General features: G+C 38.3%; 2 long non-coding RNA genes across 2 annotated transcripts in view; one reads left to right on the top strand and one right to left on the bottom strand.

Moving 5' to 3' along the window:
• LOC127490700 (uncharacterized) overlaps positions 1-17,384 on the bottom strand; it is a 38,062-nt gene extending 20,678 nt beyond the window's left edge. Inside the window, exons 1-2 of the long non-coding RNA XR_011389424.1 lie at positions 17,152-17,384; positions 6,974-7,015 (exon numbers count right to left, since the gene is read on the bottom strand). This is a non-coding gene — a long non-coding RNA (uncharacterized lncRNA). The remainder of the gene's footprint in view (positions 1-6,973; positions 7,016-17,151) is intronic.
• LOC138850202 (uncharacterized) overlaps positions 1-23,162 on the top strand; it is a 162,484-nt gene that overhangs the window by 106,095 nt on the left and 33,227 nt on the right. The window lies entirely within an intron of this gene.

Raw genomic sequence — 23,162 nt, 5'->3', positions numbered from 1 at the left:
AGTGGAAGGTCCTTGGGCCCCTGCACCCACATGAAGATTTGGAAGAAGCTCCTGGTTCCTGGCTTCAGCTCAGCTCAGCTCTGGCCATTGTGGCTATCTGGGGAGTAAACCAGTGTATGGAATACCCCTCTCTCCCTGTCTCCCTGTCTCCCTCTCCCTCTCCCTCTTCCTCTCCCTCCCTCTCTCTGCTTCTGCCTCTCTGTAACTCTGCCCTTCAAATAAGTAAATAAATCTAATAAAAAAGAGTTACCTAGACAAACGGGGTGGGGGGGAGGGAGGGAGAGAGGGAGAGAGAGATCTTCTATTTGCTAATTCCCTCTTTTGACTATATATTTTTATAAAATGTCACATGGATTTGTCACTGGAAGATAAGGAAACAACACGACTACGTGCTCTGCTGACAGTGAGTAACAGATACGCAGTGATCAGTTATCACAGACTTTGGAAGCCATTAAGTGACTGCTCACATGATTGTGTCTGCTGTTTATGGTGATTTGTGTATTGAAGAGCTAACAGCAAAGTTTGCTTTCTATTCAATTAGCCACAATTAATATCCTGATATAATTGAAGCATATGCCATATTGTTAGGGGAATGCCATTATCAAACTAAAGCATGGCAAATAAAATCTGTATATAATGGGATGGTGCAACATGAACACTATCTGTAGACAATACAAACTTTGATTGTGAACCACATAAAGATATTAGTGATTCAAAAGCTTAATGAAAGTTTCTAAACTCCTTAACTTTCCACACTTATATCCTAAATAATCTCATGGTACTAGGGAGTTTCTCTGCATTTTTCATCCACTGAAATGAAATTTGCTTTCTGGCCAGTGATTCACAGTGGGGAACATAGTTGTCCTTGTGCACGAGCAGATGGCCTTGCCCACCTCCTGGTGATCCAGAACACAGAGAACCTGCCTATACCTCCCTCCTGGAAATACATTGGGCGGAGCTGAATGGTTAAAGGGAGCAGGAGAATGAGATGCTGGGGTTGGGACTTAGTGTGAAGGAGAACAGGTGAAGCAGAGACCAAGCAGACTTCATGGTAGTTCGTACATTATAATTTGAAATATTATCAAAGGGTCATTCGACTTTTCATACCATTTGACTGTGTCTGTGGAGTGACAATGTCAGGGAATATTTTTGTCCTCAGCAATCCAAAGATGATGTCCACTTACTTCCAGATCCTAGATTTTCCATTGTTAAACACTAAAACACTAATAGTTGCATAAGAAAAAAGTCCTAATTCAGTGAATTCTGAGTTCATGCCAATGTCATGTTAAACATAGGTTTGTTTCTTGAAGGACTGAAAGAATGGCTAGAAGGACCAAGGCTCTGATTCAAGTAGCTCACACCACATTTCTGATCTTGCAATGACTTTCAATTTGTTCTCAAATCATTTATGTTCAAGAAATTCTAAAAGGTCATTTTATTTTTTTCTTTTGGACTATTACTTTGTAAAAGGCAAGTTACAGAAAATTACACAGAAATGTGATAAAATTAGAGATGTGGTGGAAATGGTTCTTTGCTATAAACACGATTCTACCAAGAAAGTAAGAATTAAGTACAATTTTCCTTTTTGACTCACTTGTTCATACACTTTCTTCCAGATAGCTCAGAAGAAACATGCAGCAATATTTTGCATTTGTCCTCATCATTCTCAGGAATATATCTGTGTCTCAAGAGCCATTTTGTTTTTGAGAAAATCCTTTATGATATAATGAAATTGAGTGGCGACCAACCATTTATATTTTTGTTCAGAGCAGAAATATCTAGGAGATTATTGTCCATGTTCAATGACATAGAAATTCAATTCCATCTGTATTTTCCTTTAGTTTCCTGACAATGAGAATAATCCTTACAGATCAGATGGTAGAATGGCCTTTGTTAATGGAGAATGGAAGCTTAGTGTATGAGAATGGATAGTATGAATTACTCTTAAAAAGTTCCATTTTCCTCGCTTCGAAGAAACACATTGAAAGAATTGTTAAATAAGATTACGGAATCCCTGACTAGCTTTTGAAGAATGCTGTTAAAATAGAAAATGTCATAGTTGATTGGAGATAGGCAAGGAGATTCAAGCAGCTCCTGACCAGTAAGTGTAATGTCAATGTTGGAAGAAAATTTCAAATAAAATATTTGAAGATGTTGTTGGTGATCGATTTAAAATTTTTTAATGAACAGAGATAAGATACTATCTATTAGTAGTAACTATTATAAGGAAAAACTTATTAAGTTTATGATATGGTAATATTAATCAGCCCCCCTTTATAATATTATTAGTCTAGAGTAAGTGGTTCTCAAATGGGAACAATTTTGCCTTTCCCCATGAGATAGTTAGGATTGTCTTGAGACATTTTGTGCCATCGCAGGTTATATACAGGAGTGCTACTTGCCTCTAGTGAGTGAAGGCCAGGAATGCTGCTAAGCATCCTGCAAAGCTCAGGACAGCCCCCACAACAAAGAATTATTTGGCCCAAATTATCAACAGCCCTGAAACTGAAAGATTCTACTAGAGCATGCATTTTCAACAGGAGAAATATTATATATAATGATGCAAAGATTGGCTTTTTTTTCAAGATTTATTTATTTTACTTGAAAGTCACAATTACAAAGAGAGACAGAGAGAGAGAGGTCTTCCATCTGCTGGTTCACTCCCCGGATGGCTGCAGTGGCCAGAGCTGTGCCCATCAGTAGCCAGGAGCCAGGAGCATCTTCAAAGTCTCCCATGTGGGTACAGGGGTCCAAGGAATTGGGCCATCTTCCACTGCTTTCCCAGGCCATAGCAGAGAGCTGGATCAGAAGTGGAGCAGCCAGGTCTTGAACTGGCACACATATGGGCTGCCAGCACTGCAGGCGGTGGCTTTACCCACTATGCCACAGGGCCGGCCCTAAGATTGGTTTTTTAAGAAGTGAAAAGTCTGGCCGGCGCCGTGGCTCAATAGGCTAATCCTCCACCTTGCGGCGCCGGCACACTGGGTTCTAGTCCCGGTCGGGGCGCCAGATTCTGTCCCGGTTACCCCTCTTCCAGGCCAGCTCTCTGCTATGGCCAGGGAGTGCAGTGGAGGATGGCCTAGGTGCTTGGGCCCTGCACCCCATGGGAGACCAGGAAAAAGCACCTGGATCCTGGCTCCTGCCATCGGATCAGCGCGGTGCGCCGGCTGCAGCGGCGGCCACTGGAGGGTGAACCAACGGCAAAGGAAGACCTTTCTCTCTCTGTCTTTCTCTCTCACTGTCCACTCTGCCTGTCAAAAAAAAAAAAAAAAAAAAAGTGAAAAGTTTTACAGTTTTTGTGTGTAGTGTACAACACACAAACAAAATACCGGCACAGGTACAAGGGATATCTCTGGCATTACAATTTCATAGGTCAGAGAGATCAGGAAACAAAGTCTCAAAAGGCTTCTAGGTGGAAAAATAATATTGGATAAAGCTAATCTAGAGCAGGCATTAGAGAACTTTTTCTGCATAGTACCAAATAGTTAATATTTTTGCCTTTGTAGCTATATAGTATATGAAGAAGCTATTGAATTCTGCCATTGTAGCCTCAAAGCAGCCATGAACATACATACACAAATGCAATGACTACATTCCAATATAACTTTTTTTTAAAAAAGGGGGGGAGCCATATTTGACTAAAGGGCCTTAGTTTGCTGAACTATGGTTTAGAAGATCAAGGTAAAAGCACAACAAACATACCTTATTAACATGCAAATACATTAAGATGGTTATTAATGTTTGTGTGTATGTGTGTGTGTATGAATATTAAGGCTCAGCTTATGTGACTGAACAGTTGAGGAAATTTTCTATTTTCAATATAATTGAATAAATGTTCACCAAAATTTGATGAATGGGTGCATACAAAAATTGTGAGATATCTTTAATGATATTCCAGAGGATCATGTCCTTTATATTTTAGTTGAAAACAAAATAAATGCTGGAGGCATGATTATCACATAGCAGAAGGCTACAAGTGAAGATTGGGAAAAATCATATTAAATGTCAGATTGGAGATCACAGTGGAATGGACTTTGGATGTGAAATGAGTAAATATGGGTTCTCAATACCAAACTGCTGTTTGAAACAGCAGTTGGATTGCACTCTGAGATGTTACATAGCATAGTAAGAACACTGTTAAGCTTGTGATATTTACATCTTCTCCATCTGTTTCCTAAATGCTAAGTCAGTGACGTATTTCTCTATCATGTCATTATCTGAAAATAGGCAGTACAAAGCTGACATCACAGCTGTACTCTTCAAGCTTATCCAAGGACCTAGAGACTACTTATTATTTGTTGTCCTTCCATTCCTAAGATGCGTTCCCTTGTCTATGGTCTAAAACGGGCTTACCACAACATCCAAAATCCAGGCAGCTCACTTTAGAGTCATGACTCAGAAGTGCACATTATTTTCATTCATGTCTCATTGTCCAGAATAGCCACACAGTCAAAGTAATGCAGAGAAGGCTGGGAAATGTAGTCTTTAGCTGGGATGGTAGCATCTGCCTACACTATGCTAAAAATGATAAGTACATGTTGAGGGTGACTGGAATTCTCTGCTACCAAATTTAAGTAAAAGCAACAAAGTTGAATAGCTCAAGTAGGGCAATCAACATATTAAAGTGATCTGAAATCATGTCACAGAAGAAGGAAATTACATTATGATTATAAATGAAAAGATATTGGGAAATTATGAAATCAGCCTTCAAATGCTTGGGAAAGAGGTAGAAGCTCTTTTTTACATAACGTATGAGGTTAGTCCTGGGATCAGTGGCTCAAAGTTATAAAGGGGAAATTAAGAAAACAGAAAATATATGGTAGGCATTATTGTTTGTCCTAAGGAAACAAAGATAAATTAAATAGTTATGAGCTCTGTCCTACTGGATGATAATCGGCAGTGAGAATACGTGTGCGTGTGTGTGTGTGTGTGTGTGTGTGTTTTGGAATAAACTGACAGAAATATTTGGAAATTCACATTCAATATTTGGGATTTTTCTGCATTCTTAAATTGTCTTTTTATGTCAAAAATGTATGACTCTGTCAAATATGTTTTTCTTTGTCAAATCCTGCCAACCCATTGCCTTAGGATCAAAACCAAGAGATAGTTTGAAGGGTGACAGCCTTTAAAAAAACCCAGATATTTAAAATAAAACGATCCTTGTTTGTTTTAAGGACTCTAAATTAAATATAGTGTTGAGGGAGTCTAATTGGTAGTTGCATTTGTTCTCAAGCCTTGGCCCTTTTCTTCCATGGAGAAAACTATAATCCTTCTGCTGGAGTACTGTGCGTTCTGTCACTGAGGGTTCTGATGCCCAGTGGGGAGCAATTTAAATGGTCCATGCCCTGGTAGAAGCAATCCCATGCATGCCCACAAGCATTGCTCAGGTCCTGATGTGAATAAATGTTTTCATCTTATGAAATCAGAACTTAGTTACAGAAATAAAAATGAGTTGGTTTTCAAGGCGTTAGAGGAGACACACCTAGGGTGGTAGGATGAGAAATGGACAAGGATAAAATGAAGTCTAGGTTCCATGTCGAGCCGTCCCTGACTCCCCAGGGAACAACACAACCCGAGAAGATTCCTCCACTTCAGAAGGCTTCAATTGCTGGCTCAGTAAACTGGGGCCTTAGGATCTCAAAGCAGTCTGCCAGTATGCATTATCTGGCTTATACCTTCTTTTATAAAATGTTGGTTGGGAAACCTGCACACAGTGTGTGACCCATATAGTGCAATCCCCACTATTCCACACTGAACACCTAGGCCCCTTCTACTCCTGCACACTGCCTCTGGTTCTGCTAGACATATGAGTTTGAAATCCTAAATGAGAACATTCTATGTCAGACCTTTGCATGCATGTGTATATGTCATCTGTTTTCCTCTGAGAGGGATGCATTTTGTAAAGTAAAAACCAAGCTCAGGGAGTTTAAGTAAGTTATTTCAGTGTATGTAGCTAGGAACTAAGTTTAGGGATGATTTAAATCTAGGAAGAAGTTTTTTTTTTTTTTTTTTTCAGAACTTGGATTCTTAATCATTGTTTTCTGTTATCTACAAAATTTCCAAGGTCACTAGCTATGAAGGAAGGATTAAAGAGCTTGGCAGGGTGAGGGTGGGTGGGTAAAAATGTCTGAATTAGAATCCTGGTTCCACTGCTGCTTACCTGTAATTATATTAAGATGACCAAAAATATCTTGGATTTCTTTTATAGGAAGAATGATGTCTTGTAGTGTTTTTGTGAAATATAAATTATCCAAAGCATGTAAAACATTTAGCACAGAAAAATTGTCCTAAAAATAGCCATGACTATATTAGATAAAAAATAATTATTAATCAATAAATATAGATCAAATAAAATATTATTTTATTGGTAATAACAGCATAGCCTAAACTGAGTTGACTTTTTAAGCTGATTATTGGTATACCATATAGTGGCTTTATTGGTTTAGTTTTTTTTTAAGAATTAATAATGCAATATACTCTGAGGAACAAACCAGTAGTTTCCAGTAGGAGGGATTTTGACTCCCATAGGATAATTTGCAATGTTCAGAGACATTTTTGTTTGTCACATATAAGGTAAACCTGTCTCTAGTGTCATTGTATTTATCTGCCCTGCCTCTCAACCTGAACCTACCTGGGGTTCACAACACACTTCTGCTGGTGCAGAGAGTTGTATTAATCATGTGGCAAGTTCCAGATGCTCTTGAAGGAAAGGAGTGATTCTTTTTTTTTTTTTTTTTTTTTTTGCTGGGGCAGCATTATTCAGCTCCCATGCAGAAATCCAAAGTGGCTGGGTTTTTCTTCTTTTGAGATAGACTAGTTAGTGACCAAATTTTTATTTAACCTGCACCTATGTTGCTTATTTTATAATGTGCACTGTGGTTTGGACCAAGAAAATTTTAGTCCATGGGGGACATGGTTGAGAAATTATAATACCCAGAAATATATACATACATCATTCACATGATTTACTCACCTGGCTTCTGTCTTAAGAATATACAAACTTGATGATCAGGATCTAGAAAAAGCAGCATTTTGTAAGGACTCTATTCTACTTCAGAGATGGAAACTATCTGGCTGTTGATTGATTAACCACTTACCTGTGTTTTCCTGACTTATGAGTTGCACAAAACCTTAACTCCAAAGTGGTCTTTTGAGATAAGAATCAGTGAAGCTGAAACCCAAAGTAATATTCCAATTTATTGTGCAACACTTATGAAGACCCATCTTGAATCTCTGTTATAACTTGATGGATTTGATATACAACTTATTTCATTTAAAATAAATAAAAGAAAAGCCTTAGAAAATTTAATCTCAGTAGCATCTTAGAGTAATTTGGAATACAATAGCCATAATTTGGTTAACCAGATTCAAGATTATATGTTTTATTCCTGTGCTATAAACTTCAAAATGTCCTTGACAAAAAACATTAAAGTACCATTACAGATATAAAAAAGATTCTCTTAAAGTGGTATCCTGGTGTTTCATATTTGTTCCTTCATTGGATAGCACTTGAAATCAATTTTACTTTTTGTAGTTACAGCAGTTTTCTCTCTAATTGGTAATTGGGTGCATTATGAGACTCTAAGAACAAGAGGATAGGAGCTGGAAGACACCATGGGATCATGTGATTCACTTTGTATTTTGCACATGAAGAAAATGGAGACTGAGATAGAAAAACTGTTTGTTCTAGGTCAGTCTGCCGAATGCTTAGGCAAGACACCATTCTTCCCTATCAAGTTTTCTCTGCAGAAGAAATCCAAGATACTTTTCATCATCTTCTCAGTATAATTGACTACTCAATACATTTTGATTGGTTTGTCCTTGGAATTTAACTGAAATAATATGTATGCTTCTACGATCCTAATCCCAAGTTAGGATTGATTACATGTAGAATTATTGATTGTAAGTAGAATTCTCACCATCCAATTATCTTCCATAATACACCTACTATGTATGTGCTAGTAACTATGCAGGCCATAGGGATATAGCATGAACACTATTCTCATGAAACTCACATTATACTGGAAGAAATAAATCAAATGAGTAAAACAAACATTATACAAAGGCACATCAGAAAGTTCATGGAAAATGGAATTAAAATATCAGGGTTTTTGTTGTAAAATGTTTTGAAATCCATTTGTAGCTTTTCCATAATATTCAATTTGTATGAACTTTTTGAAGATGCATCAATTTCAAAATGTTACGTATGCTAAAATTATAATTCCACTTTCTGTTTACTTGTTGAAACATTCTTGTAATTTTGTAGTTTAATAAATGGTGTGAATAGAATAGATTGTGTTGTGACTGATAATTCGTAGATGGGAAGGCTCGGGGGGTAAGAGGAAATAGCTCCTTTAGCAAAGGAGGCAGGGGTAGCCTCTCTAAGAAGGTGATATCTGAGGTAGGGTTAGAAGAGTGAGACATTTCTTCTAGTGGGAGAAAATTCCAGGCAGAGAGAATACCAAACGCAAAGTTTGTGGTCATGTGATGTTGTGATGTTTGAGATGCAGTAATGGAGCCACAGGAATGGTTTATCATTGATGAGGAATAGCTGTTAAAGAGGAAAGCAGGGAGTAAGATCGTGTTGAGTCCTATCAGCCATGATAAGAGTTCTGGTTCTACAAGTCTATATAACCCATACACACAGTGATGTGTACAGACAAATATAGAATTAATTTGCAACATCAGAGAAAATAGTGACATAATGACTTCTAAGAATCCTCTTGCTCATAAAAGAAACATGAATAAGGGAAAATTAACAAAATGAACTCTGGAAATCAGCAAAAGACCTATAGAAACAAAAGGAGCTTTTATATTCAAGAAAAATGGCAGGATATGGGTAAGAATAGTGAGCTTTGTGTTTTAAATTTCTCTGTTGAAATTCCCACTACTAGTTACACATTATCCCTGAAAAGGAAGAGAGTACATTTGCAATGACTGAAACCTGCAGCCTGGCAGCTGCTGAAGGGGGCAGTATAGAGCTGACTATCTTCAAAGCCCCCTTTCTAAGAGAGAGTTAGGATCATCTCACTTGTCTAATGGTTTCTGGGAAGAACTTACTCAAGAGACTGCCATTATTAGACCTGCGTAGCAGCTCACCCAGTGTGAATAGGCTCTTTCCTGGGAATATTTGTTGAAAATAATCAGAGGCAATTTTGTTTTTTTATCATTGAATTACCTTGAGGTGGTGAATAACAGTTGGGGCAAACAATGGACTAACTAGGACTAACTATAAATTTTTAACAGATAAGGAATGAGATATCCATGAGTATGGTATTAGCTTTGTGTTAATATAACTAAGTATTTGACATAGGCTAATGTAGTCTTTGAAAGTTTTGATTTATTCCTTGGAATCTAGAAGGTCATGCATAAATATGAAGGTGCACACATGGCATGTACTGTCTACATGTTCAAGGAGACCTTAGAAGGTCTTAAGCTCCATCTATGATTGGCCCTGAGGCTATATGACAGGAGGACGTTAAGACTAGGAGTTGTGAGCTGTCTGTGTTAGTGTTGAAGGCACACCTCAACGCACAACAAATCCATTCCCCAACACATCACATGTGGGCAGTGGGGGAGTGGCAGAGAGTGAGGGGTAGAGAAAGATTTTCAGATTTGCCCTTTTGTAATATTTAACATGTTTGATTTTCAACAACAAAAAAAAGACATACCTAGATAAAAGAAACTAGCTCATACATAGGTAAAAAGGGTTATCTGGGGCCAGCGCTGTGGCACTGTGGCGTAGCAGGTAAAGCTGCTGTCTGTAGTGCTGGCATCCCATATGGGCGGTGGTTCAAGTTTCAGCTCTTCTATTTCTGATCCAGCTCTCTGCTATGGCCTGGGAAAACAGTAGAAGATTGCCCAAGTCCTTGGGCCCCTGCACCTGCATGGGAGACCCGGAGGATGCTCCTGGCTCCTGGCTTCAGATTAATGCAACTCCAGCTGTTGTGTTCATCTGGGGAGTGAACCAGAAAATGGAAGATTTTTCTCTCTCTCTCTCTCTGCCTCTGCCTCTCTGTAACTCTGCTTTTCAAATAAATAACTAAATCTTAAAAAAAAAAGTATTTTCCATGAGGGAAGCCCAGATCTTGGACTTACTAAATAAGACTTCACATCAAAATATTTGAAATACGTTCAAAGAACTAAGAAGAAATATGTCTAAACAAATAAAATATGGCAATTAATATCTTGGTAAACAGGGAATATCTATATGGAGATTAAAAATATTAAAAATATTAGGATTTGATTTAGAGGTTAAGGTACCTGCTAAGATGCATGTGTCAGTGGGCCTGGATTCAATACTTAGTTCTATTCCTGACACCAGCTTCTTGCTGAAACAAGCCCTAGGAGGCACTGGTGATGGCTCAGGTAATTGAGTTTCTGCCACACATGTAGGGGACCTGGACTGAGTTTCTACCTCCCAGCTTCAACCCTAGTTGGGGTTTCTTGGGAGAATTTGGGGTGCAAATATGATGAGGGTACTCTCTCTCTCTCTTTCAAATAAATAATATTTAAAATGTTAAATTACTTTTTATAAAAATATGTAATCTGGAGTTTAAAAGTACAATAACTGAAATGAAAATTTAATATGAAGAACTAACAGATTTTCAAAAGCAGAAGATAGAGCTAGAAAACATGACAGTGGGTTATTTGGGGTTACCCAATTTGAGGACTAAATAGAAAAGAGAATAAAGAAAAATAAGCACAGTATCATAGACCCATGAGAGGTCATCATGTATGCAAACACATACGTAATGTGAACTGAAGAAGGAAAGGAAAAAAAGGAAAGGGGGAGATAGGGAATATTTAAAGAAATAATAGACACAAATTCTCCAAATTTGGTGAAAAGCGTTAATCTTCAAACCCATGAGGGTCAAAAAGCCACATGCGGGATACAATTAAAGAGATGTACATCTGGACACATAATTAAAATAGCAAAAGCCAAATCTTTTTAAAAAGATTTGTTTATCTATTTAACATCATAGTTACACAAAGAGAGGGAGACAGTAAGAGAGAGCTTCCATTCATTGATTCACTCCCCCAGATGGCTGCAATGGCCAAAGCTGGGCCAAACTAAAGCCAGGAGCCAGAAGTTTATCTGGGTCTCCCAAGTGAATGGCAGGGACTCAAGTACTTAGACCATTTTCTATTTGCCATTAGGGAGCTGGATAGGAAATGGAGTAGCTGGAATATCAACGTGTCACCCATATGGGATGCTGGTATTGCAGGTGGTGACTTTATCTTCTGTGCTACAACCCTACCCATTAAAAGCCACATCTTGAAATCTGCAAGAGAGAAATGAATCTTAATATGCTACGGCTTCTCAATAATATTAACAGCTTATTTATCATGAGAAACTGTGGAGAACAAAAGGCAGTGAAGTAAATATTCAAAGCCCTGAAAGAAAAATTGTCAACAAATAATTTATATACCTGCAACACTGTCACTCAAAAACCAAAGAGAAATTACAATATTCTCAGATCAAGAAAAATAGAAAATTCAGTAGAACTTGCCATAAAAGAAATACTAAAGGAATCCTTCAGGCTGAAATGAAAGGATACATGAAGGATACATGTAACTAACAGATAATAGGATGAATGCATTGTTTATAACACTAATTTCCTTCCTGTCTGATATGAAATCAGAAGACAGCTGAAAACAAAAGCTGTTAGTCTGTGTTTATGGACATAAAATATATAGAGATATAATTTGACAATAATAGCATGAAAGAAGATAAGGAAATGGAATTAAATTGAAACAAGGTTTTTGTTACTATTAAAATTCAGTTGATACTAATTTATCAAAAACAAATATGAGAGCTAAAACCATAAAGCTCTTAGAAGAAAATATGAAAATATGTTGACTTTGGATTAAACAAAAACTTCTTAGATATAACACAAAACTAGAAACAACTAAGGTTCCACCTCACTCCAATTAGAAAGGCTCTCATACAGAAATCAACAAATAACAAATTCTGTGAAGGATGTGGGGGAAAAGGTACCCTAATCCACTGCTGGTGAGAATGCAAACTGGTCCAGCCGCTGTGGAAGACAGTATGGAGATACTTCAGAAATCTGAATATAGACCTACCGTATCATCTAGCCATCTATAGAGTTAACTATATGATCATTAAGTAAACCAAAAATATATGTTTGAGCAATTAAGAGTGGGAATTTGAGAGGGAGGAGGAAGAAGGGTTGGAGTGCAGGGGGAGAGATGGTATGGGGGAAAGTATCATTATGTTCTTAAATCTGTATCTATGAAATACATGAAACTTGTAAAATAAAATTTAAAAAAAGAAACAACTCAGTAATTAATTGGTTATTATCAAAATTAAAATCTTTTTACTTCAAGGATTCTTTCAAGAAAGTGAAAAGGCAACCTAAAAAGTAGGAGAAAACATCTACAAATCATATCTGATGAGGGCTGAATAATCACAATAAAAGAGCTCTTAAAAATTGGCCGGCGCTGCGGCTCACTAGGCTAATCCTCCGCCTTGCGGTGCCGGCACACCAGGTTCTAGTCCTGGTCGGGGCGCCGGATTCTGTCCCGGTTGCCCCTCTTCCAGGCCAGCTCTCTGCTGTGGCCAGGGAGTGCAGTGGAGGATGGCCCAGGTGCTTGGGCCCTGCACCCCATGGGAGACCAGGATAAGTACTCTGGCTCCTGCCATCGGATCACCGTGGTACACCGGCCGGCCGGCCGCAGCGCACGGGCCGCGGTGGCCATTGGAGGGTGAACCAATGGCAAAAGGAAGACCTTTCTCTCTGTCTCTCTCACTCACTGTCCACTCTGCCTGTCCAAAAAAAAAAAAAAAAAAAAAAAAAAATCAACAATGAAAAGACCAATTTCCCAATTAAAATTTAGCAAAGTATTTGAAAAATAGTTCCCCAAGGATAAGTGGCTAATAAGTATGTGAAGACATGCTAACTATTTTCAGTTAGTGGAGAAATTCAAACCAAAAGCACAGTAAAGTAACAGTCCCATCCAGTAGGATGAGTATGATTCAAAACAAATATAATTGTGGGTGTTTGTGAGGAAGTAGATAAGTTAGAATCCTATACATTGCTGGTATGAATGTGATAGTGTACAACTACTTTGCAAAATAGTCTGTTAGTTCCTCCACACTTAAATATTGAGTCATCATGTGACTTTGTAATTTCACCCTGAAGCATATATGTGCAAAGGAATTGAAAACACAACACCATTTAGAAACTTGAATATGAATGTTGATAGCGGTGTTGTTGTTTTATAATAGCCCAAAATAGAAACTATTTAAATCCCTATCAACTGTTAATGGAAAAAAATGTGGTATATCACAAAATGAAATGTTAATTTTTAATTTAATTAACAGATTTTATTTATTTTTTAAAAAGATTTCTTTTACTTATTTGAAAGGTAGAAATACAGAGAGAGAGAGGGAGAGACATAGAGATCTTCCATCTGCTGGTTCACACTCCAAATGGCCAGAGCTGGGCCAGGCCGAAGCCAGGACCCAGGAATTTCTTCTGAGTCTCCCACATGAGTGCAGGGGCCCAAGCACTTGGGCTGTCTTCCTCTGCTTTCACATCCATTAGTGGAAGAGCCAAGATGGGTTGTCATCTCTGTAGGCAGTAGCATAACCTGCCTAGGCCACTGTTCCAGCTCTGAAATATTATCATTTACACAAAAAGAAAGAAGTATTGATATGTGTAACAACATGGATGAAACTTCACAATAGTATACCAAGTGAAAGGAACTAGGAATAGAAGGCAATGTATTATACAATTCCATTTATATGAAATATTCAAAATTGGGAAATCTATAGAGGCAAAAAATATGTTAGTGATTCCCAGGAGCTGGAATAGTGAGAGGAGAGTGAGGAATAGGGGAGTGATTGCTAATGGATGCAGGGATTCTTTATGGGGTGATGGAAATATTCTAGAATTAGACAATGACAGTGCTGTACAACTTTGTGAACGCAATAAAATGCAACGAATCATGCACTTTAAAATGTACATTGTATGGTATTAATTTTGCTCCATTAAAAATTTGTGATTTTCACCAGAAGAGCTTATGACCATGCCCAGGAAAGGGATTTCACTAGCATGGTAACTGAGATGAGCTGACTGTTCAGCAGAACAATGTGGGGGTGGCCCAATCAGTCTGGTTTACATAACTGAAGAATTTGAATGATATCATGAGATTAGTATGGAAATTGAGTATCCTGTGTTGAATTCAGCTATCCACCATTGGGTCAAGGTTAACAGATTTCAGTTTTACGCTACTGCTCATTGATTTGATGTATTAATCTAGAAAGCTGCATTGAAAGGTGTTCTCATGCTGAGTTCAGGCTTGTTTGGAAATTAACTATGACTGCCATAGAGAGTGTTGTGCTTGTGTCATAATTACACTGCTTCTTTAAGCCCTTCTGTGGTTTGAGGATAGAAGTCTTAAAAATATTTAGTAAAATGCTACCCAGCTAGGTGTACTGAATGATCTTGAAGTATTGTTTACTTTTTAAAGCTTTGTGATTACTGATGTAATGGTCTAACTGCTACACCTTTCAACAATGTTTTATGCAGTAGTTTTAAAGAATTTTAAAAAGTAAGCCCTGTCAGTAGCAAGTGTGCACAGTCTGAAATATTTGAGCTGGAGGAGTGTATAAATAGCTGTGGTCGATGATCTTGCCTTGTTCTTTTCTAAATACGGTGCTTCTCAGTGCTAGCATTTAACTATACACTGTGGTTGGATAAAAATGGGCATTAGGAAAGATTAGCTTTTATGATGGATATGTTGAGTCCTAAATATTGTTTAAATCTTTGTTACTGCAATTGGAAAACCAGCAACTCACAGATGAATACTCATTTCTTATGGAAGTGCATTGGGATATATTTGTTTTTATATTTCTTGAAGACAGATCTATATGCAATCAGTACAGACTTTACCAGATGACTGGATTTACAGTATTATAAGAGATCTCTATTTCCCATCAGAATGTCCCACAAATTATTCTAACTCATTTGTCTTGCCAGTCTCTTAATAGAGACTGTGATCAAATCCACTGAGTGCTTAGAAAGACAATTTTCAAGTTTCTCTTTTTCCTCAACTTAAGGAGCAGTCGATATTCAAATGGGTGACATACTCCAATTGCAATATCCTAGGGTATGCATAAATTTCCATGGGAATAGCATTAAGTACAATACCATCACTTAAAGGGTAATTATAATAATAATAGCAATGGCAATTGCTAGGATATATGTGGCACATATAAATGAGATGTTAGTATGAGAATTTTGTATACATTAATTCATTTAATTTTTAATATGCACGTGAAATAGTATTATGATTCCAAATTCTATCATGAGGCACAATTGAGACAAGGCAAGTTTAAAGACCTTGCACAAAATTATAAATCTAATATGGAGCAAAGCAGTGATCCAAATCTAGACTGTGTATTCAGATGACCATCTTCTCCATCATAAGACTATACTATAGGGGCCGGAACTGTGACATAGTGGGTAAAGCTGCCCCTGCAGTGCCAGCATCCCATATGGGTGCTGGTTCAAGTCCCAGCTGCTCCACTTCTGAACCAGCTCTCTGCTATTGCCTGGGAGGAAAATAGAAGATGGCCCAAATCCTTGGGCCCCTGCACCCACAAGGGAGACCGGGAAAAAGCTCCTGGCTTCGGATCGGTGCAGCTCTGGCTGGTGTAGCCATCTGGAGAGTGAAACAATGGAAGGAGGATCTCTCTCTCTCTGCCTCTGCCTCTGCCTCTCTGTAACTCTGCCTTTCAAATAAATAAATAAATCTTTAAAAATGAGACTATACTCTATCTTGGGATGGATGCTAGCAAGACAGCTGTTACCACAAGGATGACTGTGAGTCTACCTTGGTACATGAGAAAGGAAAAAAAATATAGAAAAGTGAAAAATAAAAACTATGATAGCTTATCTCCTGGAAATAATTATTCAGAATAAAAATCTCAAACTACCTCACATAGAACTGTAAGTCTAGTGTGTTATACTGTTGTGGAGAAGCCATGACCTTGAGCATGAACCCCTATGTTTCTGTGCTTGAAATCCAAGTCCTCATCTGAGCAAACTTTGTTCTATGTGGTGGTTATTCCACACTATCTTTTGATAGAATTTTTTTTTTACTACCAGCAACCATGCTCTTAAGTATATCCTTTGGTTTTTAGAGATTAGCATATCACATTTTTAATAGGATGTACTGATTTTACACCAGAAAGTAATCTGTGCATTCCACATTCATCCAGATATGATGGACATCCTGTCTAGCTAAGACAGCAGACATTATTGTCTCTTGGTCCAAAGATCACTTTCATTTTAGGATTACCTGCTCCTCTAACATTTTCCTAACCCTCCATGTGATATACCCCCAGTCACAGGGATGTACACAGCATCGACCTGGGCATGATAAAGTGTTGCCATTCCCAGTGATCTAGAGATAGGAACACGGTCTAAGTCAGACCAATTGCAATTCTTCCCTAAGATTTAACTGGAGCTACCAGGCAGGAAGGAACAGTGTTTGGTTTCCAGCCACACAGTTAGCTTCATAAAAGCTATGTAAAAACTGGTATAACTTCTTTTGAAAAGGAAGCCAAAATGTAGAATAAAAATCAGAAAAGAAAGAGGAAGCGCTCATGTGTTATTTAAGTTCATGGTTCCAACTGTCATGAAGGCCACATCCCCTCTTATGGAAATTGAGTTATGTGAGACAACATAGCCTTTCTTTTTATGTGTAAACTGGGAGAATGTGAGTTTCTGTCACTTTCAGCAAAGAGATTTGACGAATACAAACTGAACCTAAAATACATATATTCACATATAGGATTGGTCCTATAAGGAAGTAAAGAAACAGAAAACCAGGCCCCACCAAGGAAGAAAGAAGGCAAAAGGGGGGGCGTTTCTTAGAAGACTGGCAGTCTCTGTCTTTAAGTACCAAAAAGCCTAAGTACCAGGTATCTAGGCTATGTAGCAAATTACGCTGAAGCTCAGTGGCTTAAAACCCTTAAGTTGTATGAGGAATCTTCAAAAAGCTCATCGGAAAATACATACTATTAATAAACGAAGGATTTCAAAAAATTTTGCACTAGAAAAAAAAATTATCTTGTTCTGTTTTCCACATTCTTTGGTAATGCCTTTATATTACCTGACACATTTTCTTTGTCAGGAATCTGGGAGCAGCATAGCTGGGGGTTTCTGGCTCGGGGTCTCTCACGAACTTGCAGTCAAAATGTTGGCTGCACTTGTAGTCATCTGAAAGCTTGGCGAACAATGAGGATCCATTTCCAAAACAGCTGACTTGGATGACTCTTGGCAGATTTCAGTTCTTCCCTATGTAGACCTCTCTACAGGACTTCTTGGTTATCCTCACGACATGGCTGTGGCTTTCCTCTGTGAATAATCTGAAACTATAGTAACTTCTGTGACTTAGTATTTGAAGTTGCATTCTGTCATTTCTATAGTGTTCTGTTGGGTACATGAATAAGCTTTATTCAGTGTGGGAGGAGTTTATACAACATCTTAGATTCTAGAAGGTGGGAATCATGGCGGACTACATTGTAATCTGGCTCTTATAGGGAGTCATTGAGAAGATATTTTGATTGTATTTTGTGTAGCTTCAAAATAGAAGTTGGCCACCAGTGGAAGACCCCTGTAAATTTTTTCTCCACATAAATTAAAGCAACAAAGGATGGAGATGACCTTGAAAAAAAAAAAAAGCAACACCACAAACAAGCAAACAAACAAAAAAACTATGTTTTAATATTGAAGATAATAGAATAGATTGTTATTTTAACTTGTATTAAATAGAGAATCTTAATTTTACGTCATTTACATCCGTTATATAAGAGGTTGTAGTAATAGATGACTTATAAAATTCCCCTTTCCCCCACATGTTATGATCTACTGGTACTCAAATCCACAGATATGTCTTCCTTCCTTTACCTCTTAAAACATCTCTTAACAGGTGTTGTGAAAACCTTCCTGTCCCTGGGTGTTTCTGGGAGACAGTGCCCATATATGATTCCCATATCATTTCTTTATGGCCAAGAAAATTCCTCAGTTAGTGACAGATGGCAGGTAAAAGATAAGTGGCACTTCTTTCTTGCCCTTATGGAGGCGTATCTATGAGCCATGAGGTCCCAAGATGGTGCCCTATTTCCATAGTGTTACCCTTGTAATTCCTATACCAGTCACTGACTTTTATCCCTTCTCTGTCTTATTCCCTTACTCCCTCATAGATTCCTGGCATCACCAACAAATTAAATTATTTAAGTCCAAGTGCCTATCTCAGGTTCTTTTTTGGGGAAATTCAAACTAAGAAACTCCACTATTCCAAATCTTAGATATAAATGCACTCAATATATCAACCTCCTATTCTTGAGCAAAATATTTTAAGTTTCTGTTTTCTGACAATCCTAGTTATAGGCTGCAGCTCAGATGCAGCCACAGAAGAAATCCTACCATTGTAGGTCACTTAGAAGAAGTGTGTGAGCCTTGGTCTGGGAATCAGAAGAGACGATGACTGGCAGTTCTGCTTCTCTCCAGCTTTATGATTCTGTAACATCACCTGACCTCCCTGGACACCAGTATGCTCACAGATAAACAAACATTGATCAAAATCAGTGGCACCTAAACCTTTAAAACATGGATAGATGTTTTCTACTTTCTTCTCTAGAGAAAAACTAATGAAACAAATATTTACACATGAACATGAATGAATCTGTGTGTATTTATTATTAATGAGACCACTGAGGTCTACCTACAATCTCTAGGAAGACTCCACAGACCTGAGGTCATAATCTCCTGATCCAGATGCTTTATGTCCCTATAAAATTCAGCACTTTATGATTCCTTGAGTAATTGGTTAAATAATTTCCTTTAGGATGAGATTTCTCAATAAAGCAATCTTCCTGGTTAAGTTCAGCTACTTTATTAAACCTGACATTATATTGAACATCCAGTCCATTGAAAATCCTTGCTTGAACTCCCACATAGTGTAGCTTTCCTGGAAGAAAACAGAGATCTGGTCACATAAGCAAGAGTAGCTCCCATGCCAAATTTATATCAACATTTGGTATTTTTCTTAAGCTGATGGATTACTTTCAGAAAACACATGATTTCCTAAAATAAACCTTCTCACTCTACTAAAATACTCAGAGGGGCAGGAAATTCAGTCCCATTTCTGAAGATTAGTACTATCTCTGGACCACTTTTGTTTTGTTTTGTTTTTAAGAAAACTTTTGGTCCAGCGTCAAGGCTCAGTAGGCTAATCCTCCGCCTGTCGGGGTGCCAGATTCTGTCCTGGTTGCCCCTCTTCCTGTCCAGCTCTCTGCTGTGGCCCGGGCGTGCAGTGGAGGATGGCCCAAGTGCTTGGGCCCTGCACCCCAAGGGAGACCAGCAGAAGCACCTGGCTCCTGCCTTTGGATCAGTGCGGTGCGCAGGCCGCAGTGCGCCGGCCGTGGCGGCCACTGGAGGGTGAACCAACGGCAAAGGAAGACCTTTCTCTCTGTCTCTCTCTCTCACTGTCCACTCCGCCTGTGTAAAACAAAACAAAACAAAACAAAACAAAACAAAACAAAAAAACAAACAAAAAAACCACTTTTATTTAATAAATAGAAATTTTGAAAATACGACTTTTGGTTTATAGTGGTTCCCCGCCCCATAACCACCCTCCCACACTGAAACCATTCTATCTCCTACTCCCTCTCCCATCTCATTCTTCATTAAGATCCATTTTTAATTTTCTTTATATACAGAAGATCAACTTAGTATATACTAAGTAAAGATTTCAACAGACTGCACTCACACAGAAACACAAAGTATAGAGTACTATTTGAAGGCTGGTTTTACTATTAATTTGCATAGTACTATACATTAAGGACAGAGATCCTACATGGGGAGTAAGTGCACAATGAATCCTGTTGTTGATTTAACAGTTGGCACTCTTATTTATGACATCAGTAATCTCCTGAGGCTCTTGTCATGAGCTGCCAAGGCTATGGAAGCCTCTTGAGTTCACAAAATTTGACCTTATTTAGACAAGTCCATAATCAAAATGCAAGTTCTCTCCTCCCTTTAGAGAAAGGTACCTCCTTCTTTGATGGCCCGTTCTTTCCTCTGGGATCTCACTCACAGAGATCTTTCAATAGGTCATTTTTTGCCACAGTGTCTTGGCTTTACATGCCTGAAATACTCTCATGGATTTTTTAGCCAGATCCGAATGCTTTAAGAGCTGATTCTGAGGCCAGAGTGCTGTTTATAGCATTTGCCATTCTATGAGTCTGCTGTTGTATCATGCTTCTCTCTGGACCACTTTGATGGAGTCTTATTGAAGTCTTCTTTCTGATAGAACAAAAGACAAGGATCTTAAATCAGGTCTTAGACTTGTATAGGAGGAAATGAGGTTTTAGGCCTTATAAAACACCCATTTCAACCACCCCATTACTTTCTACACAGCTTTTTCCACAGTGTTCTTTTTGGCTATTGCAGATGGGCATATCTAGGTTTTGCATAATTTATTGGAATTTGGTCTCTAAAAGAAGTCATAATGAAATCTTGACCGCAAAGTCTCAACTAAGACAACACAAGTCTTTTTCTTCTCCAAATACTGTTTGGACTGTTTCTCCTCTATGGTGTCCACAAAAGACATATTAATTCAGATTACTATGGAACTAACCTGCAGAGCTGTAGAGGGTGAAAATATGGTTTCAGATGTTTAGAATGATATTTAACAGCAGGTCCACTAGTATTCATGATGCATCTAGTTTGGAGATCACTCAGCTTGAGTAGTATTTGATTTGATTTGAAAGAAGACAAACCAACCTTGCATTTATACAAAGATGTGGTAGTAATTTCTACTAACCAGTAGTTTATTTAAGTACTGGTTTATTTCTGTTAAAGGATGGTTTTCAACTTGCACTGTTGGTTTAAACTTTTTAAATAACAAGCTTCTAACATTTTTGGCCAAAGAATTTTGAGTTGTGATGAAAAACATTGTATCAGAATAGGACAGAGGTTCCAGGCATGAATTTAGACTCAAGTAATCCTAAAATCAAGTAAGAATTTTTATATATAATAGCTGTGTGTTTGTGTATCAGTTACTGTACATCTACCGGACTCAATTTTCTCATCCAGGGGACCCCTTTTTACCTTCTGGGGCTGTGCAGTGGTTAAATGAGATAATGTATGCAACATCCTTATATAGTGCTTGGAGCACAGCAAGTATTCAAATAGTAAATGTTCTTATCTTCATTTAAAACATGTAGTAGATATTATATATGTCTTTCACACAAATATATGCACATACATATGCACATGTAGAGAGTGGGAGAGACTAGATTGAGAGCCGAATGAAATTTCAAAGAAGGAAATGCAGCAAAGTGCTTATTTCCACTTTTGGAAAGTAAGTTTGGCGCTGGATGGATGATTTAAGGGCTCAGCTGCTCTAGATGGAGTCTGAGCATGCTGTCTGTAGACTGTGACAAACAGCAGACAAGAGCAGGTGTTGGCAACTACTCTATTCTAACAGAGAAAGATTCAACAACACAGCGAGCAACTCGAGGTATGAATAATAAACACAGAACTAGAACAACACCGGGCATAGACAATCCTGGACCTCAGAGCACCATCTGAAACACAGAGAGCATCAGGCTTATGTGTGGAATCAGCATGCTCTCTCTCGCTGGAAGTGCTCTGGGTAAGAACTAGGGGTAGGGTGACTTTAGCACAGTGCTACATGCTAATCATGTTTCTGAATCTTCATCTGAGGATTGCCAGTTGACTCAAATATGATTTTATCTGAAAAATTGCTGTCCTGCACCCCTCCATCTAGTCTGTCCTGCTTCTCTCTCTGCTCACATGGCATGTTCTACCTCTCCATTTATCACCCATCCAATTGATCTAAAGGCCCCTTTACCCAAATGTTTTCTCCTCTGGGTTGTGAATGGCAGGATCAGTGGTCATGCTTGAGGTGTTTTCACTTCCTCTCCATCTCATGGATGAAGAAGGGATTCTCATTCTTGGGCTGCGGGGATGGCCATACACACAACACCCAGTACTGGGAAGGTCCACTGTGGTAATCATCCCGTATACTCACTGCCTGGGAAAGGGGACACTGCTAGCCATGCAGGGGGCTGCACTTAGCTGCAGAGTGAACAACTAGGGGCTGTAGGCAAGAAGCTCTGTAGTATTAGGAGGATGGGGTACTTCTAATTTCTTTTTAGAAGCTGTGATCCATTTGTTTGAATAATTCTGTAGGCTAGTAGAAAATGGAACTTACTATCTAGGGAAGAACAAGAATGCTGTCTAGTCTTCTTGTTAAGGAAGGCCACTTGGTGAAAGAGCTTTATCTGGGAAGGCGGATGGGAAGAGTGGAATGGGAACTTATGGTCAGGGTAATTGTGGCCTTGCTGGTTTTTACCATTTGTCAAGGCAACACATAATACTGACCCTAAATTTCAGGCCTTTCACTACGGTGTATGTCCTGCACTGTTTATTGAACAAATGAAGTCACTGAAATTTATGTTGATATTGGCTGTGAGGTGACGATGATGGTAGTGCTGATAGCAACAATAACAATATCCTATCGTTTATCACCACCATCACCATTTGTGGAGAACTTACTGTGTTCTTGGCACTGTGTTTTTAGAACGCATTGTCTTACTTAATCCTTACTGCCACTCTTTGATGTAGATATTGCATTATTAACCTCATTTTCTACAGAAAAACACCGAAACTTAGAGGATAAATAACTTGTCCCTGTGGTATAGCTACGAAGTGGTAGAACTGTGTTGTCCTTTTCTCCTACAAGAAATTATTTAAATTTAATAATTTAGAAGAATGCATGCTTCTGCAAGAATAATTTTTGAAAGGCTTCTGACCCAGATTTTAAGAAGGTCTAATCTATTCTATTTAACTGCTACTGACAATGCTCCAGTGAACAGTGAAATGAGCCCACTTTTTGTTGTTGAATTTTGTTTTCTTTCTTAGGCTAGAAAATGTGAACCTGATTTCAATGTATCTAAAATCTTCCTAAGAACTGGATTTTGAATTCAGGTTTTTATGCTCCAGGTCTCCATTTTGTTATAATTTTTACATCAAGGGATTATTATTTTTGTGTAATGAATGGATACCCTGAGGGTGTCTTGTATAGACAAT

This window comes from Oryctolagus cuniculus, chromosome 6 (assembly GCF_964237555.1).
Source record: "Oryctolagus cuniculus chromosome 6, mOryCun1.1, whole genome shotgun sequence".
Taxonomy (NCBI): Eukaryota; Metazoa; Chordata; class Mammalia; order Lagomorpha; family Leporidae; genus Oryctolagus; species Oryctolagus cuniculus.
This window is presented reverse-complemented; position numbering and strand designations above follow the sequence as displayed.